At 52.9% G+C, this 22,373-nt stretch overlaps 6 non-coding genes across 6 annotated transcripts; all 6 read right to left on the bottom strand.

Moving 5' to 3' along the window:
* Positions 1-877: 877 nt before the first annotated feature.
* TRNAK-CUU (transfer RNA lysine (anticodon CUU)) lies at positions 878-951 on the bottom strand. Its single transcript has one exon. It is a non-coding gene; the product is annotated as a tRNA-Lys (tRNA).
* Positions 952-3,078: 2,127 nt separating this feature from the next.
* TRNAN-GUU (transfer RNA asparagine (anticodon GUU)) lies at positions 3,079-3,152 on the bottom strand. Its single transcript has one exon. It is a non-coding gene; the product is annotated as a tRNA-Asn (tRNA).
* Positions 3,153-7,333: 4,181 nt separating this feature from the next.
* On the bottom strand, positions 7,334-7,407 carry TRNAN-GUU (transfer RNA asparagine (anticodon GUU)). Its single transcript has one exon. It is a non-coding gene; the product is annotated as a tRNA-Asn (tRNA).
* Positions 7,408-11,587: 4,180 nt separating this feature from the next.
* On the bottom strand, positions 11,588-11,661 carry TRNAN-GUU (transfer RNA asparagine (anticodon GUU)). Its single transcript has one exon. It is a non-coding gene; the product is annotated as a tRNA-Asn (tRNA).
* Positions 11,662-19,493: 7,832 nt separating this feature from the next.
* Positions 19,494-19,567, bottom strand: TRNAN-GUU (transfer RNA asparagine (anticodon GUU)). The gene has a single exon. It is a non-coding gene; the product is annotated as a tRNA-Asn (tRNA).
* A 1,977-nt stretch (positions 19,568-21,544) lies between these two features.
* TRNAN-GUU (transfer RNA asparagine (anticodon GUU)) lies at positions 21,545-21,618 on the bottom strand. The gene has a single exon. It is a non-coding gene; the product is annotated as a tRNA-Asn (tRNA).
* Positions 21,619-22,373: the final 755 nt, after the last annotated feature.

The following is a 22,373-nucleotide window of genomic DNA, read 5'->3' as shown; positions in this document are numbered from 1 at the left end:
CGGGAGGGCTCCAACTTCTAGTTTTTCGGTTAACAGCCGAACGTGCTAGCCGATTGCGCCACGGAGACAGTCATGCTCCAATCTCACCACCGTCAGAACATGTCTACAAAGCTATCAGCGCAAAGAAAAAAGCAACACACCACTTCCGGGAGGGCTCAAACCTCCAATTTTTCAGTTAACAGCCGATTGCGCCAGCCAATTGCGCAACGAAGACAGTCGTGCTCCACTCTCACTACCGTCAGAACATTTCTTCAGACCTATCAGCCCAAAGGAAAAAAAAGCGCCCCACCACCACCGGGTGGGCTCGAACCTCAAACCTTTCGGTTAACAGCCCATCGCGCTATCCAAAATTGCCATGGAGACAGTCGTGCTCCACTCTCACCACTGTCAGAACATTTCTCCAAAGCTATCAGCGCAAAGAAAAAAGCAACACACCACTCCCAGGAGGGCTCGAACCTCCAAACTTTCGGTTAACAGCCGATCGCGCTAGCGAATTGCGCCACGGAGACAGTCGTGCTACAATCTCACCATCGTCAGAACATGTCTCCAAAGCTATCAGCGCAAAGAAAAAAGCAACACACCACTCCCGGAAGGGCTCGAACCTCCAAACTTTCGGTTACCAGCCGATTGCGCCAGCCAATTGCGCAACGGAGACAGTCGTGCTCCACTCTCACCACCGTCAGAACATTTCTTCAGACCTATCAGCCCAAAGGAAAAAAAGCGCCCCACCACCACCGGGTGGGCTCGAACCTCCAACCTTTCGGTTAACAGCCCATCGCGCTATCCAAAATTGCCATGGAGACAGTCGTGCTCCACTCTCGCCACTGTCAGAACATTTCTCCAAAGCAATCAGCGCAAAGAAAGAAAAGCGACACACCGTCCCCGGGAGCGCTCGAACCTCCAACCTTTCGGTTAAGAGCCGATCGCGCTAGCCAATTGCGCCACGGAGACAGTCGTGCTCCACTCTCACCACCGTCAGAACACATCTTCAAATCTATCAGCGAAAAGTAAAAAGCAACACACCACCACCGGGTGGGCTCGAACCTCCAACCTTTCGGTTAACAGCCCATCGCGCTAGCCAATTGCGCCACGGAGCCAGTCGTGCTCCACTGTCACCACCGTCAGAACATATTTTCAAACTATCAGCGCAAACAAAAAAGCAACACACCACTCCCGGGAGGGCTCCAACTTCTAGTTTTTCGGTTAACAGCCGAACGTGCTAGCCGATTGCGCCACGGAGACAGTCATGCTCCAATCTCACCACCGTCAGAACATGTCTACAAAGCTATCAGCGCAAAGAAAAAAGCAACACACCACTCCCGGGAGGGCTCAAACCTCCAATTTTTCAGTTAACAGCCGATTGCGCCAGCCAATTGCGCAACGAAGACAGTCGTGCTCCACTCTCACCACCGTCAGAACATTTCTTCAGACCTATCAGCCCAAAGGAAAAAAAGCGCCCCACCACCACCGGGTGGGCTCGAACCTCCAACCTTTCGGTTAACAGCCCATCGCGCTATCCAAAATTGCCATGGAGACAGTCGTGCTCCACTCTCACCACTGTCAGAACATTTCTCCAAAGCTATCAGCGCAAAGAAAAAAGCAACACACCACTCCCGGGAGGGCTCGAACCTTCAAACTTTCGGTTAACAGCCGAAATGCGCTAGCGAATTGCGCCACGGAGACAGTCGTGCTCCAATCTCACCATCGTCAGAACATGTCTCCAAAGCTATCAGCGCAAAGAAAAAAGCAACACACCACTCCCGGAAGGGCTCGAACCTCCAAACTTTCGGTTAACAGCCGATCGCGCTAGCGAATTGCGCCACGGAGACAGTCATGCTCCAATCTCAACACCGTCAGAACATGTCTACAAAGCTATCAGCGCAAAGAAAAAAGCAACACACCACTCCCGGGAGGGCTCAAACCTCCAACTTTTCAGTTAACAGCCGATTTTGCCAGCCAATTGCGCAACGAAGACAGTCGTGCTCCACTCTCACCACCGTCAGAAAATTTCTTCAGACCTATCAGCCCAAAGGAAAAAAAGCGCCCCACCACCACCGGGTGGGCTCGAACCTCCAACCTTTCGGTTAACAGCCCATCGCGCTATCCAAAATTGCCATGGAGACAGTCGTGATCCACTCTCACCACTGTCAGAACATTTCTCCAAAGCAATCAGCGCAAAGAAAAAAAAGCGACACACCGTACCCGGGAGCGCTCGAACCTCCAACCTTTCGGTTAACAGCCGATCGCGCTAGCCAATTGCGCCACGGAGACAGTCCTGCTCCACTCTCACCACCATCAGAACATATCTTCAAAGCTCTCAGCCCAAAGAAAAAAAAGCGCCGCACCACCACCGGGTGGGCTCGAACCTCCAACCTTTCGGGTAACAGCCGCTCGCGCTAGCCAATTGCGCCACGGTGACAGTCGCGCTCCACTCTCACCACCGTCAGAACATATCTTCAAATCTATCAGCGAAAAGAAAAAAGCAACACACCACTTCCGGGAGGGCTCGAACCTTCAACCTTTCGGTTAACAGCCCATCGCGCTATCCAAAATTGCCATGGAGACAGTCGTGCTCCACTCTCACCACTGTCAGAACACATCTTCAAAGCTATCAGCGCAAAGAAAAAAGCAACACACCACTCCCGGGAGGGCTCGAACCTTCAACCTTTCGGTTAACAGCCGATCACGCTAGCAAATTGCGCCACGGAGACAGTCATGCTCCAATCTCACCACCGTCATGACATGTCTACGAAGCTATCAGCGCAAAAAAAAAGCAACACACCACTCCCGGGAGGGCTCAAACCTCCAATTTTTCGGTTAACAGCCGATTGCGCCAGCCAATTGCGCAACGGAGACAGTCGTGCTCCACTCTCACCACCGTCAGAACATTTCTTCAGACCTATCAGCCCAAAGGAAAAAAAGCGCCCCACCACCACCGGGTGGACTCGAACCTCCAACCTTTCGGTTAACAGCCCATCGCGCTATCCAAAATTGCCATGGAGACAGTCGTGCTCCACTCTCATCACTGTCAGAACATTTCTCCAAAGCAATCAGCGCAAAGAAAAAAAAGCGACACACCGTCCCCGGGAGCGCTCGAACCTCCAACCTTTCGGTTAACAGCCGATCGCGCTAGCCAATTGCGCCACGGAGACAGTCGTGCTCCACTCTCACCACCGTCAGAACACATCTTCAAATCTATCAGCGAAAAGAAAAAAGCAACACACCACCACCGCGTGGGCTCGAACCTCCAACCTTTCGGTTAACAGCCCATCGCGGTATCCAAAATTGCCATGGAGACAGTCGTGCTCCACTCTCACCACTGTCAGAACACATCTTCAAAGCTATCAGCGCAAAGAAAAAAGCAACACACCACTCCCGGGTGGGCTCGAACCGTCAACCTTTCGGTTAACAGCCGATCGCGCTAGCAAATTGCGCCACGGAGATAGACGTGCTTCAATCTCACCACCGTCAGAACATGTCTCCATAGGTATTAGCGCAAAGGAAAAAGCAACACACCATTCCCGGGAGGGCTCGAAACTCGAACCTTTTGGATAACAGCCGATCGCGCTAGCCAATTGCGCCACGGAGACAGTCGTGCTCCACTCTCACCACCGTCAGAACATTTCTCCACAGCTATCAGCGCAAAGAGAAAAAGCAACACACCACTCCCGGGAGGGCTCAAACCTCCAATTTTTCGGTTAACATCCGAACGTGCTAGCCAATTGGGCGACCGAGACAGTCCTGCTCCACTCTCACCACCATCAGAACATATCATCAAAGCTATCAGCTCAAAGAAAAAGAAAGCGCCGCACCATTACCGGGTGGGCTCGAACCTCCAATCTTTCGGTTAACAGCCGATCGCGCTAGCCAATTGCGCCACGGAGACAGTCGTGCTCCACTCTCACCACCGTCAGAACATTTCTTCGGAGCTATCAGCCTAAAGGAAAAAAAGCGCTGCACCACCACCGGGTGGGCTCGAACCTCCAACCTTTCGGTTAACAGCCCATCGCGCTAGCGAAAATCGCCACGCAGACAGTCGTGCTCCACTCTTACCACTGTGAGAACATTTCTCCAAAGCTATCAGCGCAAAGAAAAAAAAGCGACACACCATCCCCGGGAGCGCTCGAACCTCCAGCCTTTCGGTTAACAGCCGATTGCGCTAGGCAATTGCGCCACGGAGCCAGTCCTGCTCCACTCTCACCACCGTCAGAACATGTCTCGAAAGCTATCAGCGCAAAGAAAAAAGCAAACCACCGGGTGGGCTCGAACCTCCAACCTTTCGGTTAACAGCCGATCGCGCTAGCCAATTGCGCCACGGAGACAGTCGTGCTCCACACTCACCACCATCAGAACACATCTTCAAAGCTATCAGCGCAAAGAAAAAAGCAACACACCACTCCCGGGAGGGCTCGAACCTCCAACCTTTCGGTTAACAGCCGATCACGCTAGCCGATTGCGTCCATGGAGACAGTCGTGCTTCACTCTGACCACCATCAGAACACATCCTCAAAGCTATCGGCGCCAAGAAAAAAGCAACACACCACTCCCGGGAGGGCTCGAACCTCCAACCTTTCGGTTAACAGCCGATCGCGCTAGCAAATTGCGCCACGGAGACAGTCGTGCTCCAATCTCACCACCGTCAGAACATGTCTCCAAAGCTATCAGAGCAAAGAAAAAAACAACACACCACTCCCGGGAGGGCTCGAAACTCCAACCTTTTGGCTAACAGCCGATCGCGTTAGCCCATTGCGCCACGGAGACAGTCGTGCTCCACTCTCACCTCCGTCAGAACATTTCTTCAAAGCTATGAGCGCAAAGAAAAAAGCGACACACCACTCCCGGGAGGGCTCGAAACTCCAATTTTTCTGTTAACAGCCCATCGCGCTAGCCAATTGCGCCATGGAGCCAGTCGTGCTCTACTCTCACCACCATCAGAACATATTTTCAAACTATCAGCGCAAACAAAAAAGCAACACACCACTCCCGGAAGGGCTCCAACCTCTAGTTTTTCGGTCAACAGCCGAACGTGCTAGCCGATTGCGCCACGGAGACAGTCATGCTCCAATCTCACCACCGTCATGACATGTCTACAAAGCTATCAACGCAAAGAAAAAAGCAACACACCACTCCCGGGAGGGCTCAAACCTCCAATTTTTCGGTTAACAGCCGATTGCGCCAGCCAATTGCGCAACGGAGACAGTCGTGCTCCACTCTCACCACCGTCAGAACATTTCTCCACAGCTATCAGCGCAAAGAGAAAAAGCAACACACCACTCCCGGGAGGGCTCAAACCTCCAATTTTTCGGTTAACAGCCGAACGTGCTAGCCAATTGGGCGACCGAGACATTCCTGCTCCACTCTCACCACCATCAGAACATATCATCAAAGCTATCAGCTCAAATAAAAAGAAAGCGCCGCACCATTACCGGGTGGGCTCGAACCTCCAACCTTTCGGTTAACAGCCGATCGCGCTAGCCAATTGCGCCACGGAGACAGTCGTGCTCCACTCTCACCACCGTCAGAACATTTCTTCGGAGCTATCAGCCTGAAGGAAAAAAAGCGCCGCACCACCACCGGGTGGGCTCGAACCTCCAACCTTTCGGTTAACAGCCCATCGCGCTATCCAAAATTGCCATGGAGACAGTCGTGCTCCACTCTCACCACTGTCAGAACATTTCTCCAAGGCAATCGGCGCAAAGAAAAAAAAGCGACACACCGTCCCCGGGAACGCTCGAACCTCCAACCTTTCGGTTAACAGCCGATCGCGCTAGCCAATTGCGCCACGGAGACAGTCCTGCTCCACTCTCACCACCATCAGAACATATCTTCAGAGCTATCAGCCCAAAGGAAAAAAAGCGCCGCACCACCACCGCGTGGGCTCGAACCTCCAAACTTTCGGTTAACAGCCCATCGCGCTAGTCAATTGCGCCACGGAGCCAGTCGTGCTCTACTCTCACCACCATCAGAACATATTTTCAAACTATCAGCGCAAACAAAAAAGCAACACACCACTCCCGGGAGGGCTCCAACCTCTAGTTTTTTGGTTAACCGCCGAACGTGCTAGCCGATTGCGCCACGGAGACAGTCATGCTCCAATCTCACCACCGTCATGACATTTCTCCACAGCTATCAGCGCAAAGAGAAAAAGCAACACACCACTCCCGGGAGGGCTCAAACCTCCAACTTTTCAGTTAACAGCCGATTTTGCCAGCCAATTGCGCAACGAAGACAGTCGTGCTCCACTCTCACCACCGTCAGAAAATTTCTTCAGACCTATCAGCCCAAAGGAAAAAAAGCGCCCCACCACCACCGGGTGGGCTCGAACCTCCAACCTTTCGGTTAACAGCCCATCGCGCTATCCAAAATTGCCATGGAGACAGTCGTGATCCACTCTCACCACTGTCAGAACATTTCTCCAAAGCAATCAGCGCAAAGAAAAAAAAGCGACACACCGTACCCGGGAGCGCTCGAACCTCCAACCTTTCGGTTAACAGCCGATCGCGCTAGCCAATTGCGCCACGGAGACAGTCCTGCTCCACTCTCACCACCATCAGAACATATCTTCAAAGCTCTCAGCCCAAAGAAAAAAAAGCGCCGCACCACCACCGGGTGGGCTCGAACCTCCAACCTTTCGGGTAACAGCCGCTCGCGCTAGCCAATTGCGCCACGGTGACAGTCGCGCTCCACTCTCACCACCGTCAGAACATATCTTCAAATCTATCAGCGAAAAGAAAAAAGCAACACACCACTTCCGGGAGGGCTCGAACCTTCAACCTTTCGGTTAACAGCCCATCGCGCTATCCAAAATTGCCATGGAGACAGTCGTGCTCCACTCTCACCACTGTCAGAACACATCTTCAAAGCTATCAGCGCAAAGAAAAAAGCAACACACCACTCCCGGGAGGGCTCGAACCTTCAACCTTTCGGTTAACAGCCGATCACGCTAGCAAATTGCGCCACGGAGACAGTCATGCTCCAATCTCACCACCGTCATGACATGTCTACGAAGCTATCAGCGCAAAAAAAAAGCAACACACCACTCCCGGGAGGGCTCAAACCTCCAATTTTTCGGTTAACAGCCGATTGCGCCAGCCAATTGCGCAACGGAGACAGTCGTGCTCCACTCTCACCACCGTCAGAACATTTCTTCAGACCTATCAGCCCAAAGGAAAAAAAGCGCCCCACCACCACCGGGTGGACTCGAACCTCCAACCTTTCGGTTAACAGCCCATCGCGCTATCCAAAATTGCCATGGAGACAGTCGTGCTCCACTCTCATCACTGTCAGAACATTTCTCCAAAGCAATCAGCGCAAAGAAAAAAAAGCGACACACCGTCCCCGGGAGCGCTCGAACCTCCAACCTTTCGGTTAACAGCCGATCGCGCTAGCCAATTGCGCCACGGAGACAGTCGTGCTCCACTCTCACCACCGTCAGAACACATCTTCAAATCTATCAGCGAAAAGAAAAAAGCAACACACCACCACCGCGTGGGCTCGAACCTCCAACCTTTCGGTTAACAGCCCATCGCGGTATCCAAAATTGCCATGGAGACAGTCGTGCTCCACTCTCACCACTGTCAGAACACATCTTCAAAGCTATCAGCGCAAAGAAAAAAGCAACACACCACTCCCGGGTGGGCTCGAACCGTCAACCTTTCGGTTAACAGCCGATCGCGCTAGCAAATTGCGCCACGGAGATAGACGTGCTTCAATCTCACCACCGTCAGAACATGTCTCCATAGGTATTAGCGCAAAGGAAAAAGCAACACACCATTCCCGGGAGGGCTCGAAACTCGAACCTTTTGGATAACAGCCGATCGCGCTAGCCAATTGCGCCACGGAGACAGTCGTGCTCCACTCTCACCACCGTCAGAACATTTCTCCACAGCTATCAGCGCAAAGAGAAAAAGCAACACACCACTCCCGGGAGGGCTCAAACCTCCAATTTTTCGGTTAACATCCGAACGTGCTAGCCAATTGGGCGACCGAGACAGTCCTGCTCCACTCTCACCACCATCAGAACATATCATCAAAGCTATCAGCTCAAAGAAAAAGAAAGCGCCGCACCATTACCGGGTGGGCTCGAACCTCCAATCTTTCGGTTAACAGCCGATCGCGCTAGCCAATTGCGCCACGGAGACAGTCGTGCTCCACTCTCACCACCGTCAGAACATTTCTTCGGAGCTATCAGCCTAAAGGAAAAAAAGCGCTGCACCACCACCGGGTGGGCTCGAACCTCCAACCTTTCGGTTAACAGCCCATCGCGCTAGCGAAAATCGCCACGCAGACAGTCGTGCTCCACTCTTACCACTGTGAGAACATTTCTCCAAAGCTATCAGCGCAAAGAAAAAAAAGCGACACACCATCCCCGGGAGCGCTCGAACCTCCAGCCTTTCGGTTAACAGCCGATTGCGCTAGGCAATTGCGCCACGGAGCCAGTCCTGCTCCACTCTCACCACCGTCAGAACATGTCTCGAAAGCTATCAGCGCAAAGAAAAAAGCAAACCACCGGGTGGGCTCGAACCTCCAACCTTTCGGTTAACAGCCGATCGCGCTAGCCAATTGCGCCACGGAGACAGTCGTGCTCCACACTCACCACCATCAGAACACATCTTCAAAGCTATCAGCGCAAAGAAAAAAGCAACACACCACTCCCGGGAGGGCTCGAACCTCCAACCTTTCGGTTAACAGCCGATCACGCTAGCCGATTGCGTCCATGGAGACAGTCGTGCTTCACTCTGACCACCATCAGAACACATCCTCAAAGCTATCGGCGCCAAGAAAAAAGCAACACACCACTCCCGGGAGGGCTCGAACCTCCAACCTTTCGGTTAACAGCCGATCGCGCTAGCAAATTGCGCCACGGAGACAGTCGTGCTCCAATCTCACCACCGTCAGAACATGTCTCCAAAGCTATCAGAGCAAAGAAAAAAACAACACACCACTCCCGGGAGGGCTCGAAACTCCAACCTTTTGGCTAACAGCCGATCGCGTTAGCCCATTGCGCCACGGAGACAGTCGTGCTCCACTCTCACCTCCGTCAGAACATTTCTTCAAAGCTATGAGCGCAAAGAAAAAAGCGACACACCACTCCCGGGAGGGCTCGAAACTCCAATTTTTCTGTTAACAGCCCATCGCGCTAGCCAATTGCGCCATGGAGCCAGTCGTGCTCTACTCTCACCACCATCAGAACATATTTTCAAACTATCAGCGCAAACAAAAAAGCAACACACCACTCCCGGAAGGGCTCCAACCTCTAGTTTTTCGGTCAACAGCCGAACGTGCTAGCCGATTGCGCCACGGAGACAGTCATGCTCCAATCTCACCACCGTCATGACATGTCTACAAAGCTATCAACGCAAAGAAAAAAGCAACACACCACTCCCGGGAGGGCTCAAACCTCCAATTTTTCGGTTAACAGCCGATTGCGCCAGCCAATTGCGCAACGGAGACAGTCGTGCTCCACTCTCACCACCGTCAGAACATTTCTCCACAGCTATCAGCGCAAAGAGAAAAAGCAACACACCACTCCCGGGAGGGCTCAAACCTCCAATTTTTCGGTTAACAGCCGAACGTGCTAGCCAATTGGGCGACCGAGACATTCCTGCTCCACTCTCACCACCATCAGAACATATCATCAAAGCTATCAGCTCAAATAAAAAGAAAGCGCCGCACCATTACCGGGTGGGCTCGAACCTCCAACCTTTCGGTTAACAGCCGATCGCGCTAGCCAATTGCGCCACGGAGACAGTCGTGCTCCACTCTCACCACCGTCAGAACATTTCTTCGGAGCTATCAGCCTAAAGGAAAAAAAGCGCCGCACCACCACCGGGTGGGCTCGAACCTCCAACCTTTCGGTTAACAGCCCATCGCGCTATCCAAAATTGCCATGGAGACAGTCGTGCTCCACTCTCACCACTGTCAGAACATTTCTCCAAAGCAATCGGCGCAAAGAAAAAAAAGCGACACACCGTCCCCGGGAACGCTCGAACCTCCAACCTTTCGGTTAACAGCCGATCGCGCTAGCCAATTGCGCCACGGAGACAGTCCTGCTCCACTCTCACCACCATCAGAACATATCTTCAGAGCTATCAGCCCAAAGGAAAAAAAGCGCCGCACCACCACCGCGTGGGCTCGAACCTCCAAACTTTCGGTTAACAGCCCATCGCGCTAGTCAATTGCGCCACGGAGCCAGTCGTGCTCTACTCTCACCACCATCAGAACATATTTTCAAACTATCAGCGCAAACAAAAAAGCAACACACCACTCCCGGGAGGGCTCCAACCTCTAGTTTTTTGGTTAACCGCCGAACGTGCTAGCCGATTGCGCCACGGAGACAGTCATGCTCCAATCTCACCACCGTCATGACATGTCTACAAAGCTATCAGCGCAAAGAAAAAAAGCAACACTCCATTCCCGGGAGGGCTCAAACCTCCAGTTTTTCGGTTAACAGCCGATCGCGCCAGCCAATTGCGCAACGGAGACAGTCGTGCTCCTATCTCACCACCGTCAGAACATTTCTTCAGACCTATCAGCCCAAAGGAAAAAAAGCGCCCCACCACCACCGGGTGGGCTCGAACCTCCAACCTTTCGGTTAACAGCCCATCGCGCTATCCAAAATTGCCATGGAGACAGTCGTGATCCACTCTCACCACTGTCAGAACATTTCTCCAAAGCAATCAGCGCAAAGAAAAAAAGCGACACACCGTCCCCGGGAGTGCTCGAACCTCCAACCTTTTGGTTAACAGCCGATCGCGCTAGCCAATTGCGCCACGGAGACAGTCCTGCTCCACTTTCACCACCATCAGAACATATCTTCAAAGCTCTCAGCCCAAAGAAAAAAAAGCGCCGCACCACCACCGGGTGGGCTTGAACCTCCAACCTTTCGGGTAACAGCCGCTCGCGCTAGCCAATTGCGCCACGGTGACAGTCGTGCTCCACTCTCACCACCGTCAGAACACATCTTCAAATCTATCAGCGAAAAGAAAAAAGCAACACACCACTCCCGGGAGGGCTCGAACATTCAACCTTTCGGTTAACATCCCATCGCGCTATCCAAAATTGCCATGGAGACAGTCGTGCTCCACTCTCACCCCTGTCAGAACACATCTTCAAAGCTATCAGCGCAAAGAAAAAAGCAACACACCACTCCCGGGAGGGCTCGAACCTTCAACCTTTCGGTTAACAGCCGATCGCGCTAGCAAATTGCGCCACGGAGACAGTCATGCTCCAATCTCACCACCGTCATGACATGTCTACAAAGCTATCAGCGCAAAAAAAAAGCAACACACCACTCCCGGGAGGGCTCAAACCTCCAATTTTTCGGTTAACAGCCGATTGCGCCAGCCAATTGCGCAACGGAGACAGTCGTGCTCCACTCTCACCACCATCAGAACATTTCTTCAGACCTATCAGCCCAAAGGAAAAAAAGCGCCCCACCACCACCGGGTGGGCTCGAACCTCCAACCTTTCGGTTAACAGCCCATCGCGCTATCCAAAATTGCCATGGAGACAGTCGTGCTCCACTCTCACCACTGTCAGAACATTTCTCCAAAGCAATCAGCGCAAAGAAAAAAAAGCGACACACCGTCCCCGGGAGCGCTCGAACCTCCAACCTTTCGGTTAACAGCCGATCGCGCTAGCCAATTGCGCCACGGAGACAGTCCTGCTCCACTCTCACCACCATCAGAACATATCTTCAAAGCTCTCAGCCCAAAGAAAAAAAAGCGCCGCACCACCACCGGGTGGGCTCGAACCTCCAACCTTTCGGGTAACAGCCGCTCGCGCTAGCCAATTGCGCCACGGTGACAGTCGTGCTCCACTCTCACTACCGTCAGAACACATCTTCAAATCTATCAGCGAAAAGAAAAAAGCAACACACCACCACCGGGTGGGCTCGAACCTCCAACCTTTCGGTTAACAGCCCATCGCGCTATCCAAAATTGCCATGGAGACAGTCGTGCTCCACTCTCACCACTGTCAGAACACATCTTCAAAGCTATCAGCGCAAAGAAAAAAGCAACACACCACTCCCGGGAGGGCTCGAACCGTCAACCTTTCGGTTAACAGCCGATCGCGCTAGCAAAATGCGCCACGGAGATAGACGTGCTCCAATCTCACCACCGTCAGAACATGTCTCCAAAGCTATTAGCGCAAAGGAAAAAGCAACACACCATTCCCGGGAGGGCTCGAAACTCGAACCTTTTGGATAACAGCCGATCGCGCTAGCCAATTGCGCCACGGAGACAGTCGTGCTCCGCTCTCACCACCGTCAGAACATTTCTCCACAGCTATCAGCGCAAAGAGAAAAAGCAACCCACCACTCCCGGGAGGGCTCAAACCTCCAATTTTTCGGTTAACAGCCGAACGTGCTAGCCAATTGGGCGACCGAGACAGTCCTGCTCCACTCTCACCACCATCAGAACATATCATCAAAGCTATCAGCTCAAAGAAAAAGAAAGCGCCGCACCATTACCGGGTGGGCTCGACCCTCCAACCTTTCGGTTACAGCCGATCGCGCTAGCCAATTGCGCCACGGAGACAGTCGTGCTCCACTCTCACCACCGTCAGAACATTTCTTCGGAGCTATCAGCCTAAAGGAAAAAAAGCGCCGCACCACCACCGGGTGGGCTCGAACCTCCAACCTTTCGGTTAACAGCCCATCGCGCTAGCGAAAATCGCCACGGAGACAGTCGTGCTCCACTCTTACCACTGTCAGAACATTTCTCCAAAGCTATCAGCGCAAATAAAAAAAAGCGACACACCATCCCCGGGAGCGCTCGAACCTCCAGCCTTTCGGTTAACAGCCGATTGCGCTAGGCAATTGCGCCACGGAGCCAGTCCTGCTCCACTCTCACCACCGTCAGAACATGTCTCCAAAGCTATCAGCGCAAAGAAAAAAGCAAACCACCGGGTGGGCTCGAACCTCCAACCTTTCGGTTAACAGCCGATCGCGCTAGCCAATTGCGCCACGGAGACATTCGTGCTCCACACTCACCACCATCAGAACACAACTTCAAAGCTATCAGCGCAAAGAAAAAAGCAACACACCACTCCCGGGAGGGCTCGAACCTCCAACCTTTCGGTTAACAGCCGATCACGCTAGCCAATTGCGTCCACGGAGACAGTCGTGCTTCACTCTGACCACCATCGGAACACATCCTCAAAGCTATCGACGCCAAGAAAAAAGCAACACACCACTCCCGAGAGGGCTCGAACCTCCAACCTTTCGGTTAACAGCCGATCGCGCTAGCAAATTGCGCCACTGAGACAGTCGTGCTCCAATCTCACCACCGTCAGAACATGCCTCCAAAGCTATCAGAGCAAAGAAAAAAACAACACACCACTCCCGGGAGGGCTCGAAACTCCAACCTTTTGGCTAACAGCCGATCGCGCTAGCCAATTGCGCCACGGAGACAGTCGTGCTCTACTCTCACCTCCGTCAGAACATTTCTTCAAAGCTATGAGCGCAAAGAAAAAAGCGACACACCACTCCCGGGAGGGCTCGAAACTCCAATTTTTCGGTTAACAGCCCATCGCGCTAGCCAATCGCGCCACGGAGCCAGTCGTGCTCTACTCTCACCACCATCAGAACATATTTTCAAACTATCAGCGCAAACAAAAAAGCAACACACCACTCCCGGGAGGGTCCAACCTCTAGTTTTTCGGTTAACAGCCGAACGTGTTAGCCGATTGCGCCACGGAGACAGTCATGCTCCAATCTCACCACCGTCATGACATGTCTACAAAGCTATCAGCGCAAAGAAAAAAGCAACACACCACTTCCGGGAGGGCTCAAACGTCCAATTTTTCGGTTAACAGCCGATTGCGCCAGTTAATTGCGCAACGGAGACAGTCGTGCTCCACTCTCACCACCGTCAGAACATTTCTTCAGACCTATCAGCCCAAAGGAAAAAAAGCGCCCCACCACCACCGGGTGGGCTCGAACCTCCAACCTTTCGGTTAACAGCCCATCGCGCTATCCAAAATATCCCTGGAGACAGTCGTGCTCCACTCTCACCACTGTCAGAACATTTCTCCAAAGCAATCAGCGCAAAAAAAAAAGCGACACACCGTCCCCGGGACCGCTCGAACCTCCAACTTTTCGGTTAACAGCCGATTGCGCTAGCCAATTGCGCCACGGAGACAGTCCTGCTCCACTCTCACCACCATCAGAACATATCTTCAAAGCTCTCAGCCCAAAGAAAAAAAAGCGCCGCACCACCACCGGGTGGGCTCGAACCTCCAACCTTTCGGGTAACAGCCGCTCGCGCTAGCCAATTGCGCCACGGTGACAGTCGTGCTCCACTCTCACCACCGTCAGAACACATCTTCAAAGCTATCAGCGCAAAGAAAAAAGCAACACACCACTCCCGGGAGGGCTCAATTCTTCAACCTTTCGATTAACAGCCGATCGCGCTAGCAAATTGCGCCACGGAGATAGACGTGCTCCAATCTCACCACCATCAGAACATGTCTCCAAAGCTATTAGCGCAAAGGAAAAAGCAACACACCATTCCCGGGAGGGCTCGAAACTCGAACCTTTTGGATAACAGCCGATCGCGCTAGCCAATTGTGCCACGGAGACAGTCGTGCTCCACTCTCACCACCGTCGGAACATTTCTCCACAGCTATCAGCGCAAAGAGAAAAAGCAACACACCACTCCCGGGAGGGCTCAAACCTCCAATTTTTCGGTTAACAGCCGAACGTGCTAGCCAATTGGGCGACTGAGACAGTCCTGCTCCACACTCACCACCATCAGAACATATCATCAAAGCTATCAGCTCAAAGAAAAAGAAAGCGCCGCACCATTACCGGGTTGGCTCGAACCTCCAACATTTCGGTTAACAGCCGATCGCGCTAGCCAATTGCGCCACGGACACAGTCGTGCTCCACTCTCACCACCGTCAGAACATTTCTACGGAGCTATCAGCCTAAAGGAAAAAAAGCGCCGCACCACCACCGGGTGGGCTCGAACCTCCAACCTTTCGGTTAACAGCCCATCGCGCTAGGAAAAATCGCCACGGAGACAGTCGTGCTCCACTCTCACCACTGTCAGAACATTTCTCCAAAGCTATCAGCGCAAAGAAAAAAAAGCGACACACCATCCCCGGGAGCGCTCGAACCTCCAGCCTTTCGGTTAACAGCCGATTGCGCTAGGCAATTGCGCCACGGAGCCAGTCCTGCTCCACTCTCACCACCGTCAGAACATGTCTCCAAAGCTATCAGCGCAAAGAAAAAAGCAAACCACCGGGTGGACTCGAACCTCCAACCTTTCGGTTAACAGCCGATCACGCTAGCCAATTGCGCCACGGAGACAGTCGTGCTCCACACTCACCACCATCAGAACACATCTTCAAAGCTATCAGCGCAAAGAAAAAAGCAACACACCACTCCCGGGAGGGCTCGAACCTCCAACCTTTCGGTTAACAGCCGATCGCGCTAGCCAATTGCGTCCACGGAGACAGTCGTGCTTCACTCTCACCACCATCAGAACACATCCTCAAAGCTATCGGCGCAAAGAAAAAAGCAACACAACACTCCCGGGAGGGCTCGAACCTCCAACCTTTCGGTTAACAGCCGATCTCGCTAGCAAATTGCGCCACGGAGACAGTCGTGCTCCAATCTCACCACCGTCAGAACATGTCTCCAAAGCTATCAGAGCAAAGAAAAAAGCAACACACCACTCCCGGGAGGGCTCGAAACTCCAACCTTTCGGGTAACAGCCGCTCGCGCTAGCCAATTGCGCCACGGTGACAGTCGTGCTCCACTCTCACCACCGTCAGAACACATCTTCAAAGCTATCAGCGCAAAGAAAAAAGCAACACACCACTCCCGGGAGGGCTCAATTCTTCAACCTTTCGATTAACAGCCGATCGCGCTAGCAAATTGCGCCACGGAGATAGACGTGCTCCAATCTCACCACCATCAGAACATGTCTCCAAAGCTATTAGCGCAAAGGAAAAAGCAACACACCATTCCCGGGAGGGCTTGAAACTCGAGCCTTTTGGATAACAGCCGATCGCGCTAGCCAATTGCGCCACGGAGACAGTCGTGCTCCACTCTCACCACCGTCGGAACATTTCTCCACAGCTATCAGCGCAAAGAGAAAAAGCAACACACCACTCCCGGGAGGGCTCAAACCTCCAATTTTTCGGTTAACAGCCGAACGTGCTAGCAAATTGGGCGACTGAGACAGTCCTGCTCCACTCTCACCACCATCAGAACATATCATCAAAGCTATCAGCTCAAAGAAAAAGAAAGCGCCGCACCATTACCGGGTTGGCTCGAACATCCAACCTTTCGGTTAACAGCCGATCGCGCTAGCCAATTGCGCCACGGAGACAGTCGTGCTCCACTCTCACCACCGTCAGAACATTTCTTCGGAGCTATCAGCCTAAAGGAAAAAAAGCGCCGCACCACCACCGGGTGGGCTCGAACCTCCAACCTTTCGGTTAACAACCCATCGCGCTAGGAAAAATCGCCACGGAGACAGTCGTGCTCCACTCTCACCACTGTCAGAACATTTCTCCAAAGCTATCAGCGCAAAGAAAAAAAAGCGACACACCATCCCCGGGAGCGCTCGAACCTCCAGCATTTCGGTTAACAGCCGATTGCGCTAGGCAATTGCGCCACGGAGCCAGTCCTGCTCCACTCTCACCACCGTCAGAACATGTCTCCAAAGCTATCAGCGCAAAGAAAAAAGCAAACCACCGGGTGGACTCGAACCTCCAACCTTTCGGTTAACAGCCGATCACGCTAGCCAATTGCGCCACGGAGACAGTCGTGCTCCACACTCACCACCATCAGAACACATCTTCAAAGCTATCAGCGCAAAGAAAAAAGCAACACACCACTCCCGGGAGGGCTCGAACCTCCAACCTTTCGGTTAACAGCCGATCGCGCTAGGCAATTGCGTCCACGGAGACAGTCGTGCTTCACTCTCACCACCATCAGAACACATCCTCAAAGCTATCGGCGCAAAGAAAAAAGCAACACAACACTCCCGGGAGGGCTCGAACCTCCAACCTTTCGGTTAACAGCCGATCGCGCTAGCAAATTGCGCCACGGAGACAGTCGTGCTCCAATCTCACCACCGTCAGAACATGTCTCCAAAGCTATCAGAGCAAAGAAAAATGCAACACACCACTCCCGGGAGAGCTCGAAACTCCAACCTTTTGGCTAACAGCCGATCGCGCTAGCCAATTGCGCCACGGAGACAGTCGTGCTCCACTCTCACCTCCGTCAGAACATTTCTTCAAAGCTATCAGCGCAAGGAAAAAAGCGACACACCACTCCCGGGAGAGCTCGAAACTCCAATTTTTCGGTTAACAGCCGAACGTGCTAGCCAATTGCGCCACGGAGACGGTCGTGCTCCAATCTCACCACCGTCAGAACATTTCTCCAAAGCTATCAGCGCAAAGAAAAAAGCAACACACCACTCCCGGGAGGGCTCGAACCTCCAATTTTTCGGTTAACAGCCGAACGTGCTAGCCAATTGCGCGACGGAGACAGTCGTGCTCCAATCTCACCACCGTCAGAACATGTCTCCAAAGCTATCAGCGCAAAGAAAAAAGCAACACACCACTCTCGGGAGGGCTCGAAACTCCAACCTTTTGGTTAACAGCCGTTCGCGCTATCCAATCGCGCCACGGAGACAGTCGTGCTCCACTGTCATCCCCATCAGAACACATCTTCAAAGCTATCAGCGCAAAGAAAAAAGCAACACACCACTCCCAGGAGGGCTCGGACCTCCAACCTTTCGGTTAACAGCCGATCGCGCTAGCCAATTGCGGCACGGTGACAGTCGTGCTCCACTCTCACCACCGTCAGAACACATCTTCAAAGCTATCAGCGCAAAGAAAAAAGCAACACACCACTCCCGGGAGGGCTCTAAACTACAACCTTTCGGTTAACAGCCGATCGCGCTAGCCAATTTGGCCACGGAGACAGTCGTGCTTCACTCTCACCACCGTCAGAACATTTCGTCAGAGCTATCAGCTCAAAGAAGAAAAAGCGCCGCACAACCACCGGGTGGGCTCGAACCTCCAACCTTTCGGTTAACAGCCGATCGCGCTAGCAAATTGCGCCATGGAGACAGCCGTGCTTCACTCTCACCACCGTCAGAACATTTCTCCACAGCTATCAGCGCAAAGAGAAAAAGCAACACACCACTCTCGGGAGGGCTCAAACCTCCAATTTTTCGGTTAACAGCCGAACGTGCTAGCCAATTGGGCGACCGAGACAGTCCTGCTCCACTCTCACCACCATCAGAACATATCATCAAAGCTACCAGGCGAAAGAAAAAAAAAGCGCCGCACCATTACCGGGTGGGCTTGAACCTCCGACCTTTTGGTTAACAGCCGATCGCGCTAGCCAATTGCGCCACGGAGACAGTCGTGCTCCACTCTCACCACCGTCAGAACATGTCTCCAAAGCTATCAGCGCAAAGAAAAAAGCAACACCACTCCCGGGAGGGCTCGAACCTCCAAACTTTGGGTTAACAGCCGATCGCGCTAGCGAATTGCGCCACGGAGACAGTCGTGCTCCATACTCACCATCGCCAGAACATGTCTCCAAAGCTATCAGCGCAAAGAAAAAAGCAACACACCACTCCCGGGAGGGCTCGAAACTCGAACCTTTTGGTAAACAGCCGTTCGCGCTAGCCAATCGCGCCACGGAGACAGTCGTGCTCCACTGTCATCCCCATCAGAACACATCTTCAAAGCTATCAGCGCAAAGAAAAAAGCAACACACCACTCACAGGAGGGCTCGAACCTCCAACATTTCGGTTAACAGCTGATCGCGCTAGCCAATTGCGCCACGGACACAGTCGTGCTCCACTCTGACCACCGTCAGAACATTTCTTCAGAGCTATCAGCCCAAAGGAAAAAAAGCGCCGCACCACCACCGCGTGGGCTCGAACCTCCAAACTTTCGGTTAACAGCGCATCGCGCTAGCCAATTGCGCCACGGAGCCAGTCGTCCTCCACTCTCACCACCATCAGAACATATTTTCAAACTATCAGCGCAAACAAAAAAGCAACACACCACTCCCGGGAGGGCTCCTACCTGTAGTTTTTCGGTTAACAGCCGAACATGCTAGCCGATTGCACCACGGAGACAGTCATGCTCCAATCTCACCACCGTCATGACATGTCTACAAAGCTATCAGCGCAAAGAAAAAAGCAACACACCACTCCCGGGAGGACTCGAACCTCCAATTTTTCGGTTAACAGCCGATTGCGCCAGCCAATTGCGCAACGGAGACAGTCGTGCTCCACTCTCACCACCGTCAGAACATTTCTTCAGACCTATCAGCCCAAAGGAAAAAAAGCGCCCCACCACCACCGGGTGGGCTCGAACCTCCAACCTTTCGGTTAACAGCCCATCGCGCTATCCAAAATTGCCATGGAGACAGTCGTGCTCCACTCTCACCACTGTCAGAACATATCTCCAAAGCAATCAGCGCAAAGAAAAAAAAAGCGACACACCGTCCCCGGGAGCGCTCGAACCTCCAACCTTTCGGTTAACAGCCGATCGCGCTAGCCAATTGCGCCACAGAGACAGTCCTGCTCCACTCTCACCACCATCAGAACATATCTTCAAAGCTCTCAGCCCAAAGAAAAAAAAGCGCCGCACCACCACCGGGTGGGCTCGAACCTCCAACCTTCCGGGTAACAGCCGATCGCGCTAGCCGATTGCGCCACGGTGACAGTCGTGCTCCACTCTCACCACCGTCAGAACACATCTTCAAAGCTATCAGCACAAAGAAAAAAGCAACACACTACTCCCGGGAGGGCTCGAACATTCAACCTTTCGGTTAACAGCCGATCGCGCGAGCAAATTGCGCCACGGAGATAGTCGTGCTCCAATCTCACCACCGTCAGAACATGTCTCCAAAGCTATCAGCGCAAAGGAAAAAGCAACACACCATTCCCGGGAGGGCTCGAAACTCAAACCTTTTGGATAACAGCCGATCGCGCTAGCAAATTGCGCCACGGAGACAGTCGTGCTTCACTCTCACCACCGTCAGAACATTTCTCCACAGCTATCAGCGCAAAGAGAAAAAGCAACACACCACTCTCGGGAGGGCTCAAACCTCCAATTTTTCGGTTAACAGCCGAACGTGCTAGCCAATTGGGCGACCGAGACAGTCCTGCTCCACTCTCACCACCATCAGAACATATCATCAAAGCTACCAGCCCAAAGAAAAAAAAAGCGCCGCACCATTACCGGGTGGGCTCGAACTTCCAACCTTTCGGTTAACAGCCCATCGCGCTAGCGAAAATCGCCACGGAGACAGTCGTGCTCCACTCTTACCACTGTCAGAACATTTCTCCAAAGCTATCAGCGCAAATCAAAAAAAGCGACACACCATCCCCGGGAGCGCTCGAACCTCCAGCCTTTCGGTTAACAGCCGATTGCGCTAGGCAATTGCGCCACGGAGCCAGTCCTGCTCCACTCTCACCACCGTCAGAACATGTCTCCAAAGCTATCAGCGCAAAGAAAAAAGCAAACCACCGGGTGGGCTCTAACCTCCAACCTTTCGGTTAACAGCCGATCGCGCTAGCCAATTGCGCCACGGAGACAGTCGTGCTCCACACTCACCACCATCAGAACACAACTTCAAAGCTATCAGCGCAAAGAAAAAAGCAACACACCACTCCCGGGAGGGCTCGAAACTCGAACCTTTTGGTTAACAGCCGTTCGCGCTAGCCAATCGCGCCACGGAGACAGTCGTGCTCCACTGTCATCCCCATCAGAACACATCTTCAAAGCTATCAGCGCAAAGAAAAAAGCAACACACCACTCCCAGGAGGGCTCGAACCTCCAACATTTCGGTTAACAGCCGATCGCGCTAGCCAATTGCGCCACGGACACAGTCGTGCTCCACTCTGACCACCGTCAGAACATTTCTTCAGAGCTATCAGCCCAAAGGAAAAAAAGCGTCGCACCACCACCGCGTGGGCTCGAACCTCCAAACTTTCGGTTAACAGCCCATCGCGCTAGCCAATTGCGCCACGGAGCCAGTCGTCCTCCACTCTCACCACCATCAGAACATATTTTCAAACTATCAGCGCAAACAAAAAAGCAACACACCACTCCCGGGAGGGCTCCTACCTCTAGTTTTTCGGTTAACAGCCGAACATGCTAACCGATTGCACCACGGAGACAGTCATGCTCCAATCTCACCACCGTCATGACATGTCTACAAAGCTATCAGCGCAAAGAAAAAAGCAACACACCACTCCCGGGAGGGCTCGAACCTCCAATTTTTCGGTTAACAGCCGATTGCGCCAGCCAATTGCGCAACGGAGACAGTCGTGCTCCACTCTCACCACCGTCAGAACATTTCTTCAGACCTATCAGCCCAAAGGAAAAAAAGCGCCCCACCACCACCGGGTGGGCTCGAACCTCCAACCTTTCGGTTAACAGCCCATCGCGCTATCCAAAATTGCCATGGAGACAGTCGTGCTCCACTCTCACCACTGTCAGAACATATCTCCAAAGCAATCAGCGCAAAGAAAAAAAAGCGACACACCGTCCCCGGGAGCGCTCGAACCTCCAACCTTTCGGTTAACAGCCGATCGCGCTAGCCAATTGCGCCACAGAGACAGTCCTGCTCCACTCTCACCACCATCAGAACATATCTTCAAAGCTCTCAGCCCAAAGAAAAAAAAGCGCCGCACCACCACCGGGTGGGCTCGAACCTCCAACCTTCCGGGTAACAGCCGATCGCGCTAGCCAATTGCGCCACGGTGACAGTCGTGCTCCACTCTCACCACCGTCAGAACACATCTTCAAAGCTATCAGCACAAAGAAAAAAGCAACACACCACTCCCGGGAGGGCTCGAACATTCAACCTTTCGGTTAACAGCCGATCGCGCTAGCAAATTGCGCCACGGAGATAGTCGTGCTCCAATCTCACCACCGTCAGAACATTTCTCCACAGCTATCAGCGCAAAGAGAAAAAGCAACACACCACTCCTGGGAGGGCTCAAACCTCCAATTTTTCGGTTAACAGCCGAACGTGCTAGACAATTGGGCGACCGAGACAGTCCTGCTCCACTCTCACCACCATCAGAACATATCATCAAAGCTATCAGCTCAAAGAAAAAAAAGCGCCGCACCATTACCGGGTGGGCTCGAACCTCAAACCTTTCGGTTAACAGCCGATCGCGCTAGCCAATTGCGCCACGGAGACAGTCGTGCTCCACTCTCACCACCGTCAGAACATTTCTTCAGAGCTATCAGCCTAAAGGAAAAAAAGCGCCGCACCACCACCGGGGGGGCTCGAACCTCCAACCTTTCGGTTAACAAACCATCGGGCTAGCGAAAATCGCCACGGACACAGTCGTGCTCCAGTCTCA

The sequence above is a fragment of the Rhipicephalus microplus genome, unplaced genomic scaffold (assembly GCF_043290135.1).
Source record: "Rhipicephalus microplus isolate Deutch F79 unplaced genomic scaffold, USDA_Rmic scaffold_281, whole genome shotgun sequence".
In the NCBI taxonomy this organism is placed as follows: Eukaryota; Metazoa; Arthropoda; class Arachnida; order Ixodida; family Ixodidae; genus Rhipicephalus; species Rhipicephalus microplus.
This window is presented reverse-complemented; position numbering and strand designations above follow the sequence as displayed.